The sequence below is a fragment of the Eulemur rufifrons genome, chromosome 18 (genome assembly GCF_041146395.1).
Source record: "Eulemur rufifrons isolate Redbay chromosome 18, OSU_ERuf_1, whole genome shotgun sequence".
Lineage (NCBI taxonomy): Eukaryota > Metazoa > Chordata > Mammalia > Primates > Lemuridae > Eulemur > Eulemur rufifrons.
The window spans coordinates 34,682,596-34,707,067 of record NC_091000.1 but is presented as its reverse complement, the minus strand read 5'-3'; positions in this window follow the sequence as shown (position 1 = coordinate 34,707,067).

Sequence of the window (24,472 nt, the reverse complement as noted above, 5' to 3'; positions counted from 1 at the left end):
TCCAATTGCATGTACCATTCCCAATGAACACATCTTCTTTCCATTAGGCTCCTATGAGAAAAGTATGCTAATTTCAGACTCCAAATAATTAGAGGGATTTGTAAAACCTGGAACTGCTATGGAAATATTTATCAAACAATTTCCACATAAAATATATAGTGAAAGATTAAAGAAGTGGTACTTGTTTTAGCTCATAAATGACAGGAATGAGAAATAAATTAATAATTGTTTTTAGGTCTATTATTGATACTAAATGAAGGAAGAGGACTAATTATCTCTCTGGCCTCGACTGTGGGTATTACCCAAAATTTGCAAAGTAAAATTTGAATTAATATCTAGATCTTTCTAACTGTGTAAATGTTCATTGCAGACCTCACCCACACATCCACACATACCCACCTGCACTCACACATCTCAATAATTTAATCTCTTACTCTTATCTGAATATCTGCTAATATGTAGCTATCACAATCCCTTTTCAGATACTGTTTCTTTAAATCATCCCATTTCAGGCAGATAAAAACGTTACATTATACTTTAAAAGGTCTTTTCCCCATTTCTCCTTTATGATACTTTATAAAGCAGATATTATGAGCCCCATTTCACAGATGAAAAAATTGAGCATTAATAGTATGAAATAAATTGCATAAGCCATGGAACGGCCATGTGAAAGAGCAAGGTCTCAACCCAGCACACATGCCAAGTGCCCTACATTGCATGAACTCATCAATCCTTGACGAAGCACCAATACAGAAACAAGAACAACTTTAGAGATTTCAAGTTCAGGCAATATCCAGTTAAAGCTGAACTTTGAACTATAAGATATTGTTGGAGCATCAGGAGCTGCAGTTGCTCCTGTGCCCTGCCTTCCTGCCGCCCTTATCTCACCTGTCTCACACTCACACTCCGGCTGCCCTGGATCTGCGTTTGTTCTTTATGTCTGTTCTTGGTTTATTCTGACTCCTGTGCATGCTCTTTTATGTGGTCTGATAAGATTTCTTTCTTCCTTTCTTTCTTTCTTTTTTGGATTTACAGTGAGGAAACTGAAGCTCAGAGTGAATAACTGGCTTCCTGGAGGTCACACAACTGGGAACTGTCAGACCCAGAGCCATGAGACTTTCACTCTGTTGGGCCAGTTTTGAAATTCTGGGATGAATAACCTAGAAAAACTAGGAAATCTTATCCTAAAACCCAGACAACTGCTACAGTTAACTGCTTGCATCTTCTCTGAAAGGTCTTTGAAAATTTAGGTAATAAATTAGGCCTTAACCAAATAGAGAAAGGAGCAACAGCTGTCCAGGTGCTGTAGCAGATTTCCTTAGCCTGCTCACATGCAGGGGCCTATTTCAAAGTAAATATGAAACAAAATTATTGACTACAAATATTTTAAAAATCTACAACAAATTCAGGAACATTTTAAAATAAATTTGGGTCTCAATGATCTATTAAACCTACATCCATTAAAAATATGGGTGATATGGTCAGACATGTGTGAACCTTAGATTCATATTGCTAAGTGAAAGGCTCCATACTGTATCATTCCATTCATATCACATTCTGGAAAGCACAAGACTACAGAAACAATAAAAAGATCAGCGGTTATCTGATGTTCAGGGGGAGAGAAGGAAGGTTGAATAGATGAAGCACAGGGGATGTTTTTTAGGGCAGTGAAACTATTCTGTATGATACTGTGATGGTGGATGTGTGGCACAATGCATTTGTCAAAACCAATAGAATTTCTCAGCAGAAATAGTGGATCTTAATGTATGTAATTAAAAAATTATTTATGAGGGTGAGGAGTTCAGGATAGAATGCACAATATGACAGAGCATCTCTAACTGTATTATAAATGCATGAAATAACCTCTCTGGGGGAATAGGGGGAAAAGTGCTGACCAAAGTAACTTTGGAAATGAGAGGAATGTGTAAGACTAAAAGGCAAAAGAAACTGTAAAAAGCACTGTATTCCAGTTGAAAAAGTTGTTTGGTGTGGAAGTATGGGTTAACAATTCTGCTGTTGCTATACATATATAAAGTAAAATTGAACAATTATGTAAATGGGAGACGGTAGGATCTAGGTATCTCACTGTTGGAGAGAAATTTTACAGAATAGCAAGGGGCGGAGGGGGGATGATCCAGGTGGTAATGGATTAGAGTTGGAGATATCAGTATGAACTCAGGTTTAGCTTAATATACACACAGACGGTTGCATATAGAAATGTTTATAGATGTGTATTAAATCATGGGTAAGTATACGTCCATATATATTTCTTTGTTCTGTCAGGGAAGAGGGCCTAGAAACAAGAGCAGCAGCAATGAGCACACTTAGATCCCAGATCTTGGTTTCTAATACCATTCACCAATAAAAGGACAGGGCTCCTTTGAGAAATAGCTGATTCTATTGCTGGGGGAGGAAATATATAAGATGATCCTGGAGTGAGTCTTGTAGTGACAGAAAATAAGAAAGTACCCAAAACACCTGAATACACATTCTCTGTTTCTCTCTCACACACACACACTTGATGGCACAGATGAGCCAATTGAAAGAGGTCCCAGTGGCCAAAGCTGGAACAATTTGAGCAACAAAATAAAGTACTACTGCATTATAATCCAAACTATGACATAAATTTCTATGAGTCCATATTAATATAAATATGATTGGATTTATAAATAAATGGGGGAGAAGAGGCAAAACTCCCATGTATAATAATTCCAAATAATTTATGTAGATACACTACCCTCAGGAAGGTGGAGCATAACTCCACACTCCTTAAGTGTGGATTGCATATAGTGACTTCTTTCCAGAGTACGGTATGGTAAGGAGGGAAAAAGAGTAACTTTATAGTGGAGAAATTTGACAAACAAGGTGAGAAATATTTAATCACTAGATAATTCTTGGTGACTAAATAAATTTCATAGACTCCTGTTAATAGCTCTATACTCCATGACCTATAGTTCAAATACCCCTAAGTTTATAGGTAAAATAATGGCAATATTCTGAGAAGATTCAAAGACCATTAAATCAAGTATTACAATTTCTGCATCTAGCCATGATGGAGTAACTGTTACCAGACTTGCCTTCCCACCAAAAATAACTCTAAAACTGGAAAAACTATATGAAACAACTTTAGAGATTGAACAATAGGCAGCCCAATGCTTTAAGAGAAGGAAACCATATGAGTTGAGTTCCATATTTTCCCTGACCTTTTGCCTAGGAGTAATTTCTGCAGGGGTAGCATAGGGAAAGAATGGGGCAAAGATCAGAGTTCAGGGCTACTGAAGTGCCGGAACTATGTGGGGCAGGTACCAGAATATAGGGACCTGTGCAGAGGGTTGTCCAAATTTCCATGGGGCTTCTTTATGGGCTTTGGCCAGAAGCTTGGCTGTGCATGCACAGTTTTAGACAATCTGAGGCCTAGTACAAAGTAGCTTCTGTGAGACTGAGAGCTGAACAGGGAGAGTGGAGGTAATGCAAGTCTAGAAGACACTGGTGCTCCAGCCCAATTACAGTGGAGAAACTGTAGTGAGCTCCTTACTCATTCAGTTTAGATCCCAGAAAAGCCATGCTTAATAGTAAGAATGACACTCTTGAGTAAGGGACATACTCTAGGACTAAGGACTAAGGACAAAGCCTAAAGAATCCCACCCTAACAAATAATAAAACCAAGCCTGAGGGGCTCTGAAGGATCCATCAATAATTTAACTGCCTGCCAGAATAAAATTTAACATTCTTTAAGAAGACAGAATAATGCAGAATCACATAATGCATCTTTTACAATATCCACTATAAAAAATTTTTAAAAAATTATACAACTAAAAAAGGAGAAAAATGAGGTTCACAATCAAGAAAAAAGTAGCCAATGCAAACAGACTATAACATGGTCCAGAAGTTAAAATAAGCAAATAGAGATTTTAATAAATACGTCTTAGGACTTAAAAATTATGGACATAATGAGTGAACAGACAAGGAATCTCCATATGAAAATGAAACACATTACAAAAAAAGGCCAAAAGGAAATTCTACAAATGCAAAGTACAATGGCTGAAATAAAAAATTTACTGCATGGTATTAACATCAGATTAGAGATAGCAGAAGAAATAATTAGTGAACTTGAAGGGATACTAATAAAAGTAGGAAAATCTGAAAAGTATATAAGAAAAAGACTGAAAAAAGAAAAGGGCCTTGTGTATCTCTGAAACATCAAGCAGTCTAATGTACATAGACTTGGAATCCTAGAAGGAGAGGCGAGGGAGTCTGTTGAAAAAAGTTTTTGTAAAGAAATAATGACTGGAAATTTCATAAATTTTATTTTAAAAAACAAAACATAAATCTATAAATTCCAAATGTTCAGTGAACTCCAAAAAAGAAAATATTAAGAAAACCACACTTGAGTGATCAAAGTCCAACTGCTGAAAACTAATGATAAAGAGACATATCTTGATAGAGTACAATAGTTTTCTATTGTGATGTAACAAATGACCATAAGCATAAGAGCCTAAAAATAATACCCATTTATTATTTCACAGTTGTTTAGGTCAGAAGTGTAGATGGGCTTGACTGTGTTCATGACTCAGGGTCTCACAAGGTTGAAACTAATGTTTGGAACTGAGCTTTCATCTGGAGTCTCTGGGGAAGAATCCACTTCTGATTTCATTCAGTTTGTTGGAAGAATCCAGTTCCTTGTGGTTGTAGATCTGAGGTTCTTGTTCCCTTTTGCTTTTTCATCCAGAGGGTGCTCTCTGGGCCTAGAAATTACCTGCATTCCTCCTCATATGGTCCCTTCCATCTTCATTGCCAGCAATGCACATCAACTCCTTCTCACCCTGAATTTCTCTTCCACATGCTTACATTAGGTCCACCCAGATAATCTCCCTTTTGATGAGCTTAAAATCAACTGATTAGTAACCTCATTACATCTACAAAATCCCTTATAATATAATATAACAAAATCAGGGCATGATATCTCATCATATTCATAACACAATAATTAGGATGGCAAATTCCAGGGGCAAGGAAGAATTTTAGGGCTTTTCATACCATAAGTGAGAAAAGAAACATTATATAAAGGTGAGTAATTATGCCTGATTGCTTATCAGAACAATGTGTGACAGAAGACAATGGAATGATACCTTTAAAAGACAAAAAAGGGAAAAAGAAAAGAAAACTGACAACCCAGAATTCTATGCCCACCAATATATTCTTTTAAAATGATATAATCCTTATATCATATTAATATATCCTTGTAAAACAATGAGATACAACTTTAGGAAACATTTTCAGATAACTAAAATCAGGGAGAATTCTTAAGAACTGCACTGTAAGAAATGTTAAAAGAGGTTATTCAGGCTTAAAACAAATGATGCCAGACTAAATTCACATCTGCAGGAAGAATAAAAACTCATTAAAAATGATAAATATGTGGGTAAATATAAAAATCTATCTTTTTTCTTGTATCAATTTCTTTAAAAGACAACTGGCTTTTAGAGTAGAAGCAGGTACCCACAGACCAAATCCAGTTCTTGGCTTATTTTTATATGGACTGATAGTAAGAATTTTTTTAAGGGATGGTAAAAACAGAAAGTAAGCATGAATTAAAAATAACAACAACAAAATAATAATAATATGTAATACAGGCCATACGTGGGTATCAAAGCCTAAAATATTTACTTTCTGATAATTAAACAAAAAGTTTGACGACCTTCTTTCATAGAGCAAAAACTAAAATAATAACATTGTATTATGGGATTTATAACAAATGTAATAGTTACATGTATGACAATATTAGCACAAAATATGGGGAAAAGTAAATAAAGTTATGTTGTTTAGAGATTCTTACATTTTATGTTAATGTTAAAATCACAATATAAACTCTAGGAAAATTGTGATAAGTATGTACATTGTAATCTCCAGAGCAATCACTAAAAAATATAAAATAGTATAGCTAGAAAGCTAAAAGAAAAGTCAAAAGAGAGCACTAAATCTTTTTCTTACATAAAATAAAATGCAGAAATAGAATAAAATAGAAGAGAAAACAGGCTGGAAAATTAGAAAGCAAATAGGAATATAATAGAATTAAATCTAGCCATATCAATAATTTTATTAAATATAAATGGACTAAACACTCCAAGTAAAAAGCAAAGATTGTCAGACTGCATAAAAATCAATATCCAGTTATATGCTATGTACAAACAACATGCTTTACATACAGACATATAAATAGGTTGAAAGTAAAAGATTGATGGACTGAATCATGTTCCCCCAAAATTCATATATTGAATTTATAACCCTCCCTCATGTGACTATATTGGAAATAGGAAGTTTAAGGAGGTAATTAAGATTAAATGAGGTCCTGAGGGTGGAGCTCTGATCTAACAGAACCGGTGTCCTTATAAAAGAAAAAAAGACACCAGAGATCCGTCTCTATTTGCCATGTGTGCACACAGTGAGAAGGTGGCCCTTTGCAGTCCAGGAATAGAACCCCTTACCAGACACCAAACCCTGCTGCACCTTGATCTGGGATGTTCAGCCTCCAGAACTGTGAGAAAATAAATTTCTGTTGTTTAAGACACTGAATCTATGGTCTTTGGTTATAGTAACTCAAGCAGACTAAGAGAGTTGGAAAAGGTATATAACACAAATGGTAAGAATAAGAAAAATGATGTCAGCATATTAATAACTGGCATCAAGACAAAGAGTCTTATGATAAATAAAGAGAAGCATTTCCAAATTATGAAAAGTCACCTCCTCAGGAAGACATAAAATCATAAATGTGTATACATTAAATGCAAAATCTTAAAATACACAGTAAAAACTGACAAAAATAAATAAAAACACAGTTCAATGTTAGGGATTTTAACACCCCTTCCTCAATAATTGATAGAACAAGTAGGTACAAATTAGCAAGGAGATAGATTTGAACAACACTATAAACCGCCTTGACTTTATTAACATTCATGGAACACCCCACCCAACAACAGAAGAAAGCACATTATTTTTAAGTGCACATGAAACGTTCACAAAGATGGGCCATATGCTGCATCATAAAACTAGTCTCGATAAATTACAAGTATTAAAATCATAAAGAGTATGATCTTTGACAAGGGTGAAATTAAATTGCGTATCAGTAACATTAATATTTCTAGAAAGCCCCAACTATTTGGAAATTAACCACACACTTCTAAGTAAATTAGGATTTAAAATAAACCATAATGGAAATTAGATGTTTAAAGTGGAATGGTAATGAAAACACAACGTGTCAAGATTCATGAGATGCAGCTCAAGCACTGCTTAAAAATAAATGTAGTCATCCCTTAGTTCCTTGGGGGATTAGTTCTAGGACCCACTGTAGATACCAAAATTCACAGAGTCTCAATTCCCTTATATAAAATGGCATAGTATTTGCAAATAACCCATGTACATCCTCTCCTATACTTTAAATCATCTCTAGATCATTTATCATACCTAATACAGTGCATACACATCACTTCATTACTGTGCATTCAATGTAGTACTTGGCACAATGTGGCAATTTCAAGTTTTGCTTTTCGGAACTTTATGGGATTTTTTTTGTCCAAATATTTTCAATGCATAATTGGTTGACTCCATGGATGGGGAACCCATGGATGCAGAGGGCTAATTGCATATAGGTTTAAGTGTCTATATTAGAAAAGAAGAATGTTGTAAACTTATCTAAATTTCCTCCTAAAGAAGCTAATAAGAGAAATAAAGAAGGAAATATAATAATAAATATAAGAAGAGAAACCAATGAAAGAGAAAATACAAAGTACCAATATCAGTAAGGAAAGAAGGGCTATGAATCCTATAGACATTAAAATGGTAATAAGAAAATATGATGAACAATAGTATGTTAATAAAATCTACAACTTAGATAAAATAGAAAACTTTCCTGAAAAGAACAAATTTCCAAAATTAACAGATGAAGAACAGGGATTTAAATATCCCTGTATCTACTAAAGAAATTAAATTTGTAATCAAAATCCTTTCCATACACAACACAAAAATCTCAGCACAAATGATTTGATTGGTGAATTTTATCAAATCTTTAAGCAAGAAATAATAACACTCTGATACAGATTCTTTAGAAATTAGTTAATAAGGCCAGCATAACTCGGATACCAAAATCTGAAAAAAACATTTCAAGTAAAGCAAATTGCAGGCCAATATATCTTAGGAATATAGGCAAACAAATTATCAGCAAATGAATTGATTCCAGAGATATATAAGGAGGATAGTACACAATGACTAAGTGGGGTTAGTCCCAGAAATGCAATGTTCAACATTTGAAAAACAATCAATGTAATTTGCTACGTTTACAAAATAGAGGAAAAAACATGATCATCTCAGACAGATGCAAAAAATATTTGACAAAATTCAATGCCCATTTTTCATTTTAAAAGAATTCCAATCAAAATCTTAGCAGGCTGTTTTGTAATTAAAGAAAGTTAACAAGCCAATTCTAAAATGTATATGGAAATGGAAAGATCCTAGAATAGCCAAGACAAATTTGAAAAAGAAGAGCAAAGTTGAAGGATTCATACTGCCTGATTTCAAGACTTACTCTAAAACTACAGTAACCAAGACAATGTACTGTTGACATACAGGTAGGCTAATATATCAGTGGAACTGAAAAGAGAGTTCAATTTACATATATAGTAAATTGTTTCTCTAAAATGGTGTCAATAGGGATAGAAAACTTTTTAATATTATTAAATGGTGCTTAAAAATGGATAAAGCATATGGAATACAAATCCTACCTCCCACAATAACCAAAAATTAATTCAAGAAGGAATTCAGTTCTCTGTTTGTAGGTTCACTTGTGATTTGAGGGGGTTTGGGGTTTTGTTTTTGCTTTTTTGTTTTGTTTTTGTTATGTTTATCTAAATATAACATCTAAATCTATAAACCTCTGAAAAGAAGATATAGGCAAATAAATATCTTCATAACATTGGAGTAGGCAAATATTTCTCAGGCAGCATGAGGAAAGCAATAAGTAAAAAAGAAAAAAATGATAAACTTCATTAAAATGTAAAATTTTAGCTCATCAGAAGATACTATTAAGAAAGTAAGTAGACAAGCCACAGACTGGGAATACATATAGAGGTCTGAGAAAGTACTTATATCCAGAACATACAAAGAATTCCTATGAAGAGAAATGAAAAAGAAAAACAGAATAAAAAATGGGCAAAAGACTTAAACAGACACTTTTCAAAAGAAGGTATACAAATGGGAGAAAAGTACACAAAAATGTTCTTATCATCATTAGGGAAATGCAAATGAAAATAATAATTGCTAGAATCACATTCTGCACACCTGTACCAAAAGGTAAAATGAAAGGCAGATGAGAATAAATGTTAGTGAGAATGTGGAGAAACTGGACATCCCACCCCCCATACATTGCTGGTAGAGATATTAAATGCTATAATTTCTTTGAAAAACTTTTGGGCAGTTTCTGATAAAAGTTAAATATATACTTACCCTATGACACAACAACTACACTCTTATTTATTTACCCAAGAGCATTTAAAACAAAGGTCCAAAATAGTCTTCTACAAGAAAACTAACAACTTTATTTATAATACTCCCAAACGGAAAGCAACACAAAAGGTCCATCAACAGGAGGATGGATAAACAAATTATGGTGTATTCATACCAGAGAATGCTTCTCAACAATAAAAAACAAATCAACCACTGGTATACCCAATAACATGGGTGAATCTCAACACTGTCATGCCTACAAGAAGCCAGACACAAAAGACTACATACTGTTCAATTAGATTTATGTCAAGTTCAAGAATGTGGAGCTAGAAATAAAAACAGCGGTTGCTTATGAGGTGTGAGTATTTATTGGATGAAGGCAATGGACACTATCTGGATGATGAAATTATGTTATATCTTCCCTGAGGTATTTAATTTGTCAGAGTTCATTGAATTTTGCATTTAAGATATGTACATTTCTGTGTATGCAAATTTTACCTAAAGTTTTGAAAATCAACAATGTAAAGTTGAATAAAAACCATCTTCCAAGGCCTTCAGTAACATATTTAGACACACGGGTACACGTGAGCAAAGTAACGAGCAGAAAATCTAAAAAGAGTAGGCAGAAAAGTTAGATAGTGTCATGCCAATACCACCCAAGCTGTTTACAGCCTGTCTGTAAAAGGTTTCTCGCAAGTGGAAAAACAGACAGGCCCTGTGTTTGCACTGCCAACTTTGATTATGGAGGACACCATGGGGATTGAACAATCTGCTGCCATTATTGTCCCTCATCACAAAACCACTTCAAGGATATCCAGCAGGTAATCTCTGAAAAAAATCTTTGCAAAGCAAATATTGCGGAGGAACATTGACGGCTCTGGTCCCATAAAAGGCTATATAAAGAACCACTCAATGGGAAAAGCTGTTGATGAATTTGAAAGACTGTTCAGGGTATCTGGTGAGAACAGAGTGTGAGTCCAGACGGAAGAAGTAAATCAAAGTACATGACCAGATTGAGATTTTTAAAATCTGAACCATGAAGATGGCCTAAATTTTGCCTTTCTTAGGAAAAAAAAAGTATTGTAACCAGAGACCTCTCTGGGAAGTTAAAGACACACACCAAACTCTGGAGAAAAGAATTAGCAAGATAAAAACATGCCAGTATTATTTTTGAATAGTTTTACCAGTGAAATAGACACCTACAGTCACTTCAAAACTAAATTGAAATACAAGGAACTTGTTTGTGGATGAGCTCCATGCCAAAAGCAGGACAATTTCACGACTGAATTTGATTAGTGCCATGGCCAGGAATGGAAAAAGACGCAAAATGTCAAGAGACGGTGGAATGATGTAATTACAGCATTTGCAAGGGTAAAAGAATGAGTAAAACACAAGGTAGTGAAGAAAGCCCAGCTTGGAGAGGCTCTAGCAACACTATCAATTATCTACTGTTAATGGGACCAGCTGTTGGTAGTGCTGGCCGTGTTTGTAGGATCTCTGGTTCTTGAATTCTTAGTGAGATGCTCAAGCTGAAATTCTCAGTGACCATGCTTTTAAAAACAATTCCTAGACAGTATACTAATGTAATTGAAGCTATATTTCAATACAAAGAGAAAAATCATTTATTTGCAATATGAAATAAATCAGTACATATGAAGATGTAATCGGTACCAACAGGGTTCAATTAACAACCCCCACCCTTTCATTTGAAACAAATGGAAGGAGGTAAGCTTGAAATTGGATTTGTAGTCTCATGCAATTTTATTCCTTTGTAGTGTACAAAGATCACATTCTCTACTTTTTATCTCTTTTTATTTTTTATTTTATTTATTTATTTATTTTTGTGAGACGGAGTCTCACTCTGTTGCCCGGGCTAGAGTGAGTGCCGTGGCATCAGCCTAGCTCACAGCAACCTCAAACTCCTGGGCTCAAGCGATCCTTCTGCCTCAGCCTCCCTGGGACTACAGGCATGTGCCAATATGCCTGGCTATTTTTTTCTATATATGTTTTTAGCTGTCCATATAATTTCTTTCTATTTTTAGTAGAGACGGGGTCTTGCTCTTGCTCAGGCTGGTCTCGAACTCCTGAGCTCAAACAATTCACCTGCCTCGGCCTCCCAGAGTGCTAGGATTACAGGCCTGAGCACCACACCCAGCCTCTTTTTATTTTTTAATCTAGGCTCAGTAGCCACTAAGTGAGGAAGGACAACCATACCTGATTGAAATCTGAAAGCAATCAAGCCACAAACACATTGTTCCCACAGTCTTCATTTTATAAAGCAGTGGTCCCCAACATTTTTGGCACAAGAGACCAGGTTTCATGGAAGATAATTATTCCACAGATGGGGCAGGGATGGGGGGGATGCAGAACCTGGTCCCTAACAGCCCAGGTACTGGTACTGGTCCGCGGCCCAGGGGTTGGAGACTGCAGTGTTATAGCACATATGTTACTCTAGTTAAGAAAGGGCATTTAAACATAGTGACCATATTAACTTCAGACTGCAAAAGTGAGTTAGAGAAACCCCCGGCCAGGATGCACACTGATGGAAAATGAAATATTTTATAGAACACAGGTGAACGCTTTTTGTTAAGGGTAGCTATTGGGAAGTGGCCCTCAGTGACCTTGGTCACAGCCACTGTCTGACCAGGACAAGCTGGATGTTCTCAGCCCAGGCACAGGCTCAGCAGGCCTCCAGGAAAAGAAACTGCAAGACTTATCTCCCTGCACTCTTCACTCACAAGGAGGAATGTTGCTCTGAGTTGTTCAGGATTAAGGATTTAATTATCAGGGACTATGTTAGTAGTGGAAGGAGGATTTCACTGTGTGAAGAAAGGAGTTCAAAGATTAACAGCATGGAGCTGGGAAGAAAGGTGTTCTTTCTTTTCTTTGCTCTCTCTTTAAACTCCTTCTCCTAGGCTGCAAGACCCCAGATCTGTGCTCTCTTGGGGATAACTTCCATCAGGTGTTTCAGGGCAAAGCCTGTCTCGATGCCTCTGAAGCTCTCTTGGAAGGGTGCTCTTCTCTCAGGAAGCATTCTGTTTCTTTGCCACCACCTGAGAGATGCATTCCTCCTGCATCATCCCCAGCAACATTAATGACGATGATGATGATGATGATGCCAATGATGATAATGATGATATAATAATAACAATGAAAGCTTAATGCAAGAAACTGAGCTAGCTGAACTAGACATTGGGAGGAAACTTTCTGACCTGCTCTTGCTTTGTCTTCTTCCTGCATCTAGACTAGCTCACCAGCCAATTGCATTGAGATTTAGGGTCCAAGCCTCAGCCACTAAAAGAAGTATTACTTCACCTAGGGTGATCTCTAGAAAAGATCTCTCCTCTGAACTCTGCAGCTATAAGGCCTATTTCATCCTTGATATCTCCATCTGGCTGTCTCACGGGTGCTTCAAACTTAATATTTCCAAAATAAAACTCTCATTCTCACCACCCAACCCTATTTCTCTCTGACTTTTCTCCATTTTAGTAAAGGGCATCTAGTTGTTATATTCAGACTTCGGAATTATATTTTATCTCTTCCTCTGTCTTACCTATCCCATTTCTAATCTCTCAAAAAGTCCTGCTCATACTACCTACACAATATATCTTGAATTACCCACTTCCAGACAAGCCCAGCCTTGCATTATCTCTTGTCTTATCTTGACTATGGAATAATAAATGTTTGCTGTTTCAAACCACTAAGTTTTGTGGTGATTTGTTATACTGCAATAGGTAACAAATACAGTTACTCATCTGTAAAGTGTGTATAATGATACATTACTTGAAAAACTATTGTGAGGGTTCAAAATAATATATCATAAGCATCTCATACATCGTAGGTCTTCAATAAAGAGTTGCACCTGAAAATGGAATATAGTACTATGACAAATTGGAAAGGGATGCCACCACAAAACTCCAGGGTGGTCAATAAATGCTTATTGATACTATGCAAATGTTTCCCGTCTAGGAAGGGTAGAAAGTTTCTTGAAAAGCTCAAGGAAGAATGTATTTTGTACCCAATTCATGTGTTTCCTGTATTTATTTTCTTTCTCAGAAAATGTATAAGAAAAACAACTCTTTGAACATAGTCATAATCTTATCATCACCATCATCAACAACAAACACTTGCTGAGTGGGTTATGCTCAATCTGCACAAAATCCCTCAGTATTAAGGAGGCTCCTTCCTCACAGCCCATTTCCAACAGCTAATATGTACCCCGCTGGGGCTGTGTCAGGCTAGTGGCAATCAGTGAACTCACATAAATTGGACTTTGTCTCTTCCAAAGTTCTTCCCATTTATGTTGGACAATGTACCCCTTTCTTTTGAGGGATGCTCCTCCTCCCAACCCAACCATAAGTGTCTCAGCTCTCCCCTCTTCCCTCCCCTCCATGCCTTAGACATGGTGGGCATGTGACCCACACGGATCATAAGTCACCAGGACTTTTCAAACTGAAAAAGGGGCAGATCAGGGAAATGGAGCTTTGATACTGGTGGTAGTCATGGCTAGAGCCTCACAGAGCAGGTTGGTCTGAAAGAGTCAAGTTTTCGCAGAAATAGAGAGAAGCAAATTAGAGAAGCTACCACGGAATACCCTGCTGTGTTCCAGTCCCTGAAGCTTGCTCCCCCGCCTCTCTCCCTGGTGATTTGTTTATATGCATTAATATATTGCACGTTGTGCTGTTTCAAATTGGATTTCTGCCCCTTAAAATCTAAAGAATGGTATTAATAGAACTAGGTATGCCAGAAATGAACCTGGGCATGTGAGAGGGGTAAGTGGATACTGAGTCCCAACTTGGATGGGATGTTGAATTTGATGAGGTGACCTTAGTTACTCAGCTATGATTAAAAAGGGGGAGGGGGATCTGTACCAATTCAAAATTGAGATTATTAAATTTATCTTCTGAATACATTTGTAATAATTGCTCTTTAGTTAAGTATAACCCATATACTGAAACTTGCACACATCATGAATATGCAGCTTGATAAATTATCCCCAAATGGACACACTAAGCAATCCTCACCCAGATCATGAAAGAACAAATATCGCTGTCACCCGGAAGCACCCCTTAGTGTACAGTATTAGTCTGCTGAGAGATCAGAGGAGGTTGCTTTGCCCTCATCTAAAGTTGGGCCAGAGGGGCCTCGGAGTCCCATGAGACAGTGGCCCCTGGAGTTTAAGGGACACCACGACTAGCATGTGGCCAGCCCTAAAGAACCTCGGGCTGGAGATGTGACTGCAGCTGCTTTTTCCTGAGTGCAGACTTCACAGGCCAAGTTGAGAATGAGTCCATCACCTGTACAGATGGCCGGGCAAAGGCATATGTCTTCCTAACACCAGAAGTGGCCTTGTGAAAGGTCTTGGGTCTGTCTAAACTCTGAGTTCATTTTAAAAGGAATCTCATTCAAGAAGAATGTCAAGAGGGGCAAATGGAATGGACCAATCGAAGCCTAGGTGTCATCAGGCAATAACGGAGCCAGCCAGCCAGAGGACCTGCACGGCTCACCTGACCTGCACGGCAGATGCAGTCAGAGGCATTCGGTGAGACTTCCTCAGACTGTGCAAACATGCCACATGGGAGAGTCCTTAACACAGAGTCAAACGGGGAGAAAGAGAAATGAACAAGGTTGCTTCTTACTATACTATAGCAAGTCCACCTTGCTCGGCAAAAAAAGATTCGTGTGCATGCATTACCTTCCCTAGTCACTGTGAACACTCTGAGGACAAGAAGTGTGTCTTGTTCACTCCCCACCTGTGCCATGCAGGGCCTCGCACACAAAGACATTCTCACTGGTCAACACTCTGAAGTGAGTTTTGATTCACTGCCTGTCTAAAGGAGGACAAACAAAATGTCAAACACAGATGGAGTGATGGACGGCTAGAAAATGAATTTGGATAAAAGAGATAAAGTACTTCCAGTGATCCACTGTTCCTTGCTGCTTTTCCTCTTTCTCTGCCTATTCCCTTTTGTCACCCTCAAGGAGGGGGCATGACTAGAAGCTGAGTGGCAGCAGCACAGGACACGGTGTCAGGCCAGGAGCTGAGGAGAGAAGAGCAGGTTCAGGACACAGGAGGTGGCCAGCAGGGCACATACTTGGACACTGAGCAAATGAGGAAGCATGGAGCGTGATGAGAACAAAGCTTCTCACTTTGTTGGAGAAGGGATTTGCAAATGTGGAAAAGATGGAAGTAGACATAGAAACGTGTATGTGTGTCTGTGTCACATATGTATAAGTATGTATATGCTTGGATATTTACTTTCTAGTTCTGTCCCCAAGAAGACCTTCAAAGAATGCCAGAAGCAATGAGCATAGTGAATGCCCAGATCTTAGTTTCTAAAAACGTTCCTTCACTAAAAGAAAACAGGAGTCAGTCCACAGAAAAATGGCTCATTTCAGGCATAGGGCAAGGAAAGTACAAGATAAGCCTATAACATCTTGTTTTATGCCAAGATATAAGGAAGTGCTCAAAGAATGATAGGGACACATCAGAAGGTCACAGGAGCCCAGCAAGAGCCTGTCACTGACAAAATTTGAGCATCAAAATAAATAATTACAGAAACAGATTACAGCCCTTTGAATAAAATTAAAATCGGCAAGCATATTCTGGTATTAAAAAATACATGGAGGAATAAATGTACACTAATTTTTCTTAAATTAGTATAACAACTAATAAATGTAGAAGGAATAATGGAAACAAAAAGATTCCCATTCGGCATCATCTAAGTGGTAATTGATTGAGGCGGCGATTAACACATGCTTAGGCTGGGCAGGGGTAGAGGTCTGATGAAGAAGAAGATATTGACATAGTCTCCAAGTATCTCTCTCCAAAGTACTTTTTAATTACAAAGGGAAACATGAGGACTTGAAGGTGGGAATTCTGACAGACGCCCACTGGACTGGCGGTCAAGGTTAACATCACCGGCAGTGGGATAGAATCCTGACTTGGATTCACTGAGCCGAGCCCGGCAGTATGCCCGCGATATTCCTACAGGAATGCACAGCTTGAGACTGGACACGAGGAAAAATCAAGTGGACCCCGATTGAAGGACCGTCTGCAGAACAAAATGGTCAGGTTCCTGAAAGACTAGGGAAGATGAAGAAACGGTTGCATGTTAAAAGAGACTAAAGACACATGACAACTAAAAGCAGTGAGTGATTCTGAACTGAATCTTGGGCCAGAACAGAAAAAGAGACTTGTTGAGGCATTTGGAAAATTTTTCATGTGTTTCATGGACTAAAAGTTATCATTGCATCAATATTGATTTACTGATTTAGGCGTTTGCAGTGTGGTTGTGTAAGTTTCTGCCAAGTCTCTGCATCTTGTTTTGGTGATTTACATAATTCTGTATTTAGGGGCGAATGAGGTATTATGACTGCAACTTGCTCCCAAATAGCTTGGCACAAAAATAATGATAACATTAAGAGGGGTAGTGGGAGGGAGGAGAAAGGAAAGGACATAGAGAAAGAAAAGGTAATGAGTGTGATAAAATGTCAACTGAAGAGCCTAATTGAAAAGGATACAGGAGGCTTTTGTACTGTTGCTGAAACTTTTCAGAAAATAGAAAATTACTTCAAAATAAATTATTAAAATATTTAAAATATTATTTTAATTATTTATTCCTATATATTGTTATCTATTTGATTCATATAAGCACGTTATGTGTTATGGGTTGAAACGTGTTTCCCCAAAATTCATATATTGAAGTCCTAACCCCCAGCACCACAGAATGTGACTTTATTTGGAAATAGAATCATTGTAGGTAAAATTAGTAAAGTCAAAACGAGGTCCTATTGGAGTTGGCTGGGCCCCTAATCCAGTATGACTGGTGTTCTTGCTCAAAGGGGAAATGTGAGACAGACATGCACAGGAGAAGAATGACATGTGACAATCAGGGCATAGCCAAGGAATGCCAGTGATTGCCAGCAAACCACCAGAAGTCAGGGCAGAGGCAGGGAACAGATTCTCTCTTACGGCCCTCAGAAGGAACCAACACAGATGGCACCTTCGTCTCAGACTTCCAGCCTCCAGAATTGTGAGAGAATAAATTTCTATGGTTTAAGCCACTCAGACCGGGGCATTTTGTTACAGCAGCCCCAGCAAGCTAATACACTGTCTATGAATGTTTAGGGAAATAAAATGAGGAAACTACAGTGTTGCACAATAAGATGCTACAATTGGAAGGGACAGTAAGAAAATTTCTTTGGATTGGGAAAAGAGGAACGGAATTATCTGGTGTTCCTTGACTTATTCCATTGATGTTTGAGTATTTTAATGTGACAACCTCTGTTCTAACCACAGGGACACAGCAGCCACTACAGAGACAAAGCACTTACTTTCAGGGAGCTTATATTCTAATAGAGGAAGGGAGATGATAAACAGGTGGTGATAGCTGACATGAAGAAATATAAAATAAAAGAAGGTGAGCAGCTAGAGAAAAATAAATGTTACTATTTTAGGTCGAAAAGACCCAAATAAAATCAGGGAATGTGAAAGAGCTTTCAGCCAGAGAGAACAGCAAGAGCAAAGCATAGCAGCAAGGAATTTGGAGTGTTGAGGAACAGCGCAAAGCCCACCATGGCTGGAGCAGGATAAGAGATGGGAAGAGTAATTAGAGATTACATTGGAAAAGTAGCCAAGGATGAGATCATATAGGAACTTTAGATCACAGTAAGGTTTTTAAATTTTATTCTAAGTGTCAGGGAAAGCCATTTCAGCATTTTAAGCACCGGAATGACATAAATAGATTTATATTTTCAAAGGGTTCCTCTGGCTGCTATGAACAGACTGCAGGTTTGCATAGAATGAGGAGACCACTGGGGGCCTGTGCTCAGTACTTTTTCTTTGCTCCTCCAGACCCCCTCTCTTCCTGTCTCCACATGGGGTCCCTAAAATCTGACCTTTCTGTGCTGAGCCAGAGTTTCTTTGACCTCTGTCTTCCAGCTGGGTTCAGCCCATGGGAGCTACCAACAGGAAACTGGGAAGAGAATAAGGTCAGTTTATTAAATACCCCAGCTTCCTACCTGCTTGATTGCTGAGAACTGGCTTCATCTCCCTACCAAAGGCCACAGCCGTTGTCAGGTCACCCCTGATTTCCCTGAATTTTGGAATCTGCTCCCTCCTTTCGTCCCCTCAGGTCTTTGGGTGGAAATCACCTCCCACTATTATCCTTGCTCTGAGTTATAGAACCTTCCTTTGCTGGCTTCCCTAACCCTGTCTTCGCCTTTTCAAATAATCTCTTTATATTCTCTCCTAATTCATCAGTTTGTGTGCACTATCTTTTGTCCCTGCCAGATCCCTGACTGACACCGGGCTAGTGCAGCAATCTGAAGTTGTCTTGAGTAAAGTGGTATCGGTTAAGAAGGCAATACTAGAGGAATGAAGTTGATGAGAAACACTTTGAGGCTGACTCTTTGAGAACTGACCACCCTCTACTTTTGTACTTGGACAATAAAGCTAAATAATTGGTAACATGGCTTGGCACAGTGGCTCACTCCTGTAATCCTAGCACTCTGGGAGGCTGAGGCGGGTAGATCACTTGAGGCCAGGAGTTTGAGACCAACCAGAGCAAGAGCGAAATCCTGTCTCTACAAAAAAAAGAAAAATGAGCCGGACATGGTGGTGAGCACCTGTAGCTCCACCTACTCAGGAGGCTGAGGCAGGGGGATCGCTTGAATGTGGGAGTTGTAGGTTGCAGTGAGCTATGATGACACCAGGGCACTGCAGCCTGAGCAACACAGCAAGACTCTGTCTTAAAAAAAAAAAAAGTTGCTAATATATCATAAGATAAAGTAAGACACACTGGTATGAAATCAATGAAATCAATTTTCAACTATTTAGGGGGAAAAATTTTGCAAGTGCTTTTTTTTTCATGCTCAGAGAGGCCACACTAGGTAGGCTCCTTGCTGTTCTGGCCATTGTCAGAGAAGATATTTCCCTTCGCTTTTTCTCTGTCTCACATCTCCACAAGGTTATAGCATGTTCATCGGGTCCAAGGAGCCCTCTAAAGTGGCATGTAGCTGAAATGATTCCAAGAAATTCCTGAATTAATCCTCTATATTCAAAGATAAATTTTTTGGTTTTGATTCAGATAATTTGGAATTTGTTTTTCAAATGGTATAATGGTGAATGGTGTGGCTTCTCTTAGCAGTAAACTCTGAAAGGAAAAGGAATTTAGTAAAACTATCCAAGTTTGTTGTGATTATCACTGGTCTGGGAGAAATTGCAAAAGAGAAGAGTGAGGGCCAGAGGAGAAGCGAAAAGACCAGGCCGCCTGGTGGGCACCACAGAGCTGTCTGCATGCACAGTGTAAATGGGAACTTCACAGGAAGCTAACGCCTGTGCGCCTTGGTTTGGTCTGTACCTCAAGGTGGGAAAGAAATTGAAGTAGATGGGGAAAAAAGAAAGTGAATGACTTTAAACGCATCAGACTACTTATTTTCAAATTTGTAAATATGAATATTCTATTTTAAACGATTCTTCATACTGACTGAAGTCAAAACAGCAACTTAACTATTCTCTATTCATGTTCTCATTGCCCCTAATGATAGTTTTGTTTTCTGAAATTATACCATTCTTCTCTAATTTGTCTGAAAATAGACGTATTTTATAGCATATTTTTAACTATTCCATCACTAGGCAATTCTACCAAAGAATAATTTGAAAGCAAAGCAATTATATCATTTTGTGATTTTTTTATATATTTTTTCCTTTCTTTGTCTTATTTTCTGTCTTCATTACCTCTCAGTATCCCGTCCTCTCCCTCTTCCCCCACCCTTTCTCTCTGTCTTAATTTTACAGTGAAAAGGAAATAATTTATGTGGCATTAGAGGCAAAGCAAGCCCTTGGGGGTGCAAACAGGGCTAGCAATCGCTCCTTACATCATGTGAGTAATCACAGAGCTTCCTTTCCTTCACTTGCAGCAAACATGACCAGAATTGTAGCGAGCATGGTGTACTTAAAAAGAATGCCTTTAAGAAGAATCATGCTTTTATCAGTTCAGTTGAAAAGACACAATATTAGATTCTTTAGTGGCAATTCCCTGAGGCAAAGAGAGGAAATTCCACTTTTTGAAACATTGAAAATATCCCTAGTATTAAGCTATTTTAGAAAACTATGGTTGAGCCTTTCATCTAAAGATCTAGTTCAAATCACAGCTGCCTTAAGAGACTGCATTTGAGGCAATAGGTGGTCCCCTGAAAAGACCCAGTTGGCCCTGTTCCAAGTGGACCGTGTCGTTTAAAATTATGGAATCATACAGTTGAGAGAACTTTGGAATGTATGTAGTCCAATCTTACAACACATTAAAGAATCTATTCTATAATATTCTTGGTAAGTGCTAATCCCACCTTCATTTGAACTGTTCCAGGGATAGGAAACTCATTACCTTATGAAGAATCATGTTTCAGGGTTTTTTGATGATGTTAGTTACAGAAATGCCTTTTTTAAATATTGAATTAAAATCTTCCTTCTTGTAGCTTTTACTTTCAGGAACAAAACAAAACATGAGTATTAGCACTGATTTCTTTGCCCTGGCAACTGTTCTCAGTTTCCAAATTCAGAGAAGCCTGTCTGGCCAGCACTGGGTAGGCAATGCAGATGCCAAAGGAGGGTGTGGGAAGCAGAAGGACACCTGGATCTGGGAACCCTGGGATTCAGGATGTGTTAGGATAGGGGTAGCATTGAGTCATAGCTACGATGACCATATAATTAACCATATAAACCAAGATACTTTTGATAGTGAAAGAGGTATTATGAACGACAATACTGGGACAATAGGCATGAATTGATACAGTCTCAGGCTACATGAGCATCCTAATTAAGTCAAGAAAAATGCTCCTGGGATAGAAACAATTCCATGTGATCATCAAAACATTTCATTTTCCTCCTTGGCATAACAAAAGACTTTATTTGCCACCATTACCACTCCCAACACACACATATACACACACAGGAGCTGATAGATAAATTGAGTCACAATAGACAGATCTAGAGAGATTGAGTTATGGCTACGAGTAATGGGTAATTTGGTGTGGGCTGAAGGTATGTCTTCTGTTTCAGGCACAGCCATAAAACATCCTGTGTCATTTTAGGATAGTCCCTGTTGACTCCTCCTCAGTGATGGAAACACATAGTGGAAGGAGCCAGGATCCTGAGTTTGCTGCTTGAAGGAAAGCCACCCAGGAGAGCCACTGACCAGAAACAGCTTCATGAGACTCTGCATGAGCAAGAAATAAATCTGTTGCATTGAGGCTGTGAGAGTAGTTTGAGGTTGCTTATTATAGCAGCCTACCCTGAGTAACACAGATCCAAAACATGGAAATACCATGATCCAGTATTCCATTGAAAAAAGTCTACTTTTCAGGGTTTATCCTTAGAAAAATGTCATCGGTGAACTACTCGGTGATTTCCTAAAATGCCTATAGCAGAATTATTTATTATAACATAACATTTAATACCATCTAAATGTCAACAATATACATTAGTTTAAAAATAGGGTACATTTGTAGGATGAAATATTATGCAAACATTAAAAATGATTAAAAAGTCATATATTTTAACAAGTTTAGGCTATATAATGCCTTAAAATTATATCCATACATAGAAAAATTACTGTAAATATTCAGTCCAAAATGTTAACAGTGATTAGGTTATGGTTATGATTTTTATCTCCTTCTTTGTTGTTTTCTGAGTTTTTAATATTAAAAATGATAGATACACACACTTGTAACATCTATAATCAAATACTTTAATGTTATTTTTAAAAAGTTCCACAGACAACAACTAGATGAACTCCAAAAATTGATAGAATAGAGTAGTAGAACATTCAATGCTAGGAAAATGGCCATGAAGAATAAGAAACTGCTCCTGCTAAGAAGAGGCACACAGTACCTATAACATACCGGACAAAAGCCTAGATGTTAAGCTATTATCTCAATTCCACCTGCTTTCACCAATTAAAAGTGTATATTGACCCAGTTTGGTAATTTGCTATTGATAAGTACAAACAACTGAGTGGCTAAGTAGTAAGTTCAGAGACTGCGATCAGATAGTTCTTGGGTAGAAGCATTTTCCTGAAACTAACCCTCCTTATGAGGTGAAGAGTAGGATGGTGAGCTTGGATATCATCTTCATGCATTGCTCAATATCAACAATCTTATTTATTGCAACACTCCTTGATACAAAATGATGTCATACATATCTCCCTTGAATCTCAAAGGGAAAACTGAAAATAACAAATCCTTTTAAATTGTTCATTGTTCTTTCAGTTTAATAATATATCCACAGAAACAATTTTTATACATTCAACATCAGAATCGTGTCTCTTTAAGTCTCTTCACAGACTTCAAAAATTGGATTTTTATAATTTTAGCACTCTAGAAAATAAAGTAAAAATTTAACAAAAGTGTATATATATCCCCAATATCTGTTTGCTTATTTATTTGGCTATGTTTTAAAACTGGTCTTTATCTAGTTTTACTTCTTTCAGTAGTAGGCTCTTTGTTTCCTATTTTTCTTTGACTTGTCAGAGGTTTTTAGAAGTTGTAATCCAGAAATAAAAGCCAGAGAAATTAGACACCTAGATTTTCAATGAAGGATTTTGCTGATCCCCTTTTATAAATGTTCTGAAATTCTGGCAATGAAGAAGCACTGTAAACTGAATTCCACAAGGCATTTTTACAAGTATTATAGCTATGCTATATTTCAGTCTTTGGGGATATTTTAGTACATATCATGGTTTCTCATTGTAAAATAGAAGATACTTCATTCAGGAATTCCATTATGGTATGCTTTTGAAACCCCTAAACCATGTTATTTAAAGCATGGAGTTCGTGGTTTTTGGTTTGTTTATTTTCATATATTGTTTAAATTTTATTTCTTTGAGATGCAAATAAATGGAAAGATATCCCATGTTCATGGATTGAAATAATTAATATTGTTAAATATCCATGCTACCCAAAGCAATCTACAGATTCAACCCATAAAATTCCAATGACATTTTTTCATAGAAATAGAAAAAAAAATTCTAAAATTCATATGGAACTACACCCCCCCCAATAGCAAAGTAATCCTGAGCAAAAAGAATAAAGCTGGAGCCATGACACTATTTAATTTCAAAATAGACTACAGAGTTATAGTAACAGCATGGTACTGCTGTAAAACCAGACCTATAGACCATTGGAACAAAATAGAGAATCCAGAAACAAATCCACACATTTACAGTCAATTGATCTTTTGCAAAGATGCTACTAACACAATGGGGAAAGAACAGTCTCTTCAACAAATGGTGTTGGGAAAACTAGATATCCACATGCAGAAGAAAGAAGTTGGATCCTCATCTCACATCATATACAAAAATCAACTCAAAATTGATTAAAGATGCAAATGTAAGACCTGAAACTATAAAACTACTAGAAGGTAACATAGGAAAAAATCTTCTTGATACTGGTATCAGGCAATGACTTTTTGGATATCATCCTAAAAGCACATGCAACAAAAGAAATAGACAAATAAGATGGCATCAAACCAGAAGCATATGCACAGCAAAGGAAAAAAATCAACAGAGTGAAGAGACAGCCTATGGAATGGGAGAAAATATTTACAAACCATATATCTGAAAAGGGTTTAATGTCCAAAAATTATTTTGAAAACACAAACAACTCAATAGCAAGAAAACAACCCAGTTAAAAAATGGGCAAGGGACCTGAACAGAAGATGTAGAAATGGCCAAGAAGTATACAAAAAAAGTTCAACATTTTTGTTGTTCAATAAAAATCAGGGAAATTTCCCTAATCATTACAAAAATGCAAATTAAATCCACAGTGAAATCACCTCACAACGGTTAACATGGGTACTATCAAAAAGACAAAAGATAAGTGTTGGTAAGGATGTGGAGAAAAGGAAACTCTTGTATACTGTTGGTGGAAATGAAAATTGTTACAGCCATTATAGAAAATAGTATGGAGTTTCTTCCAA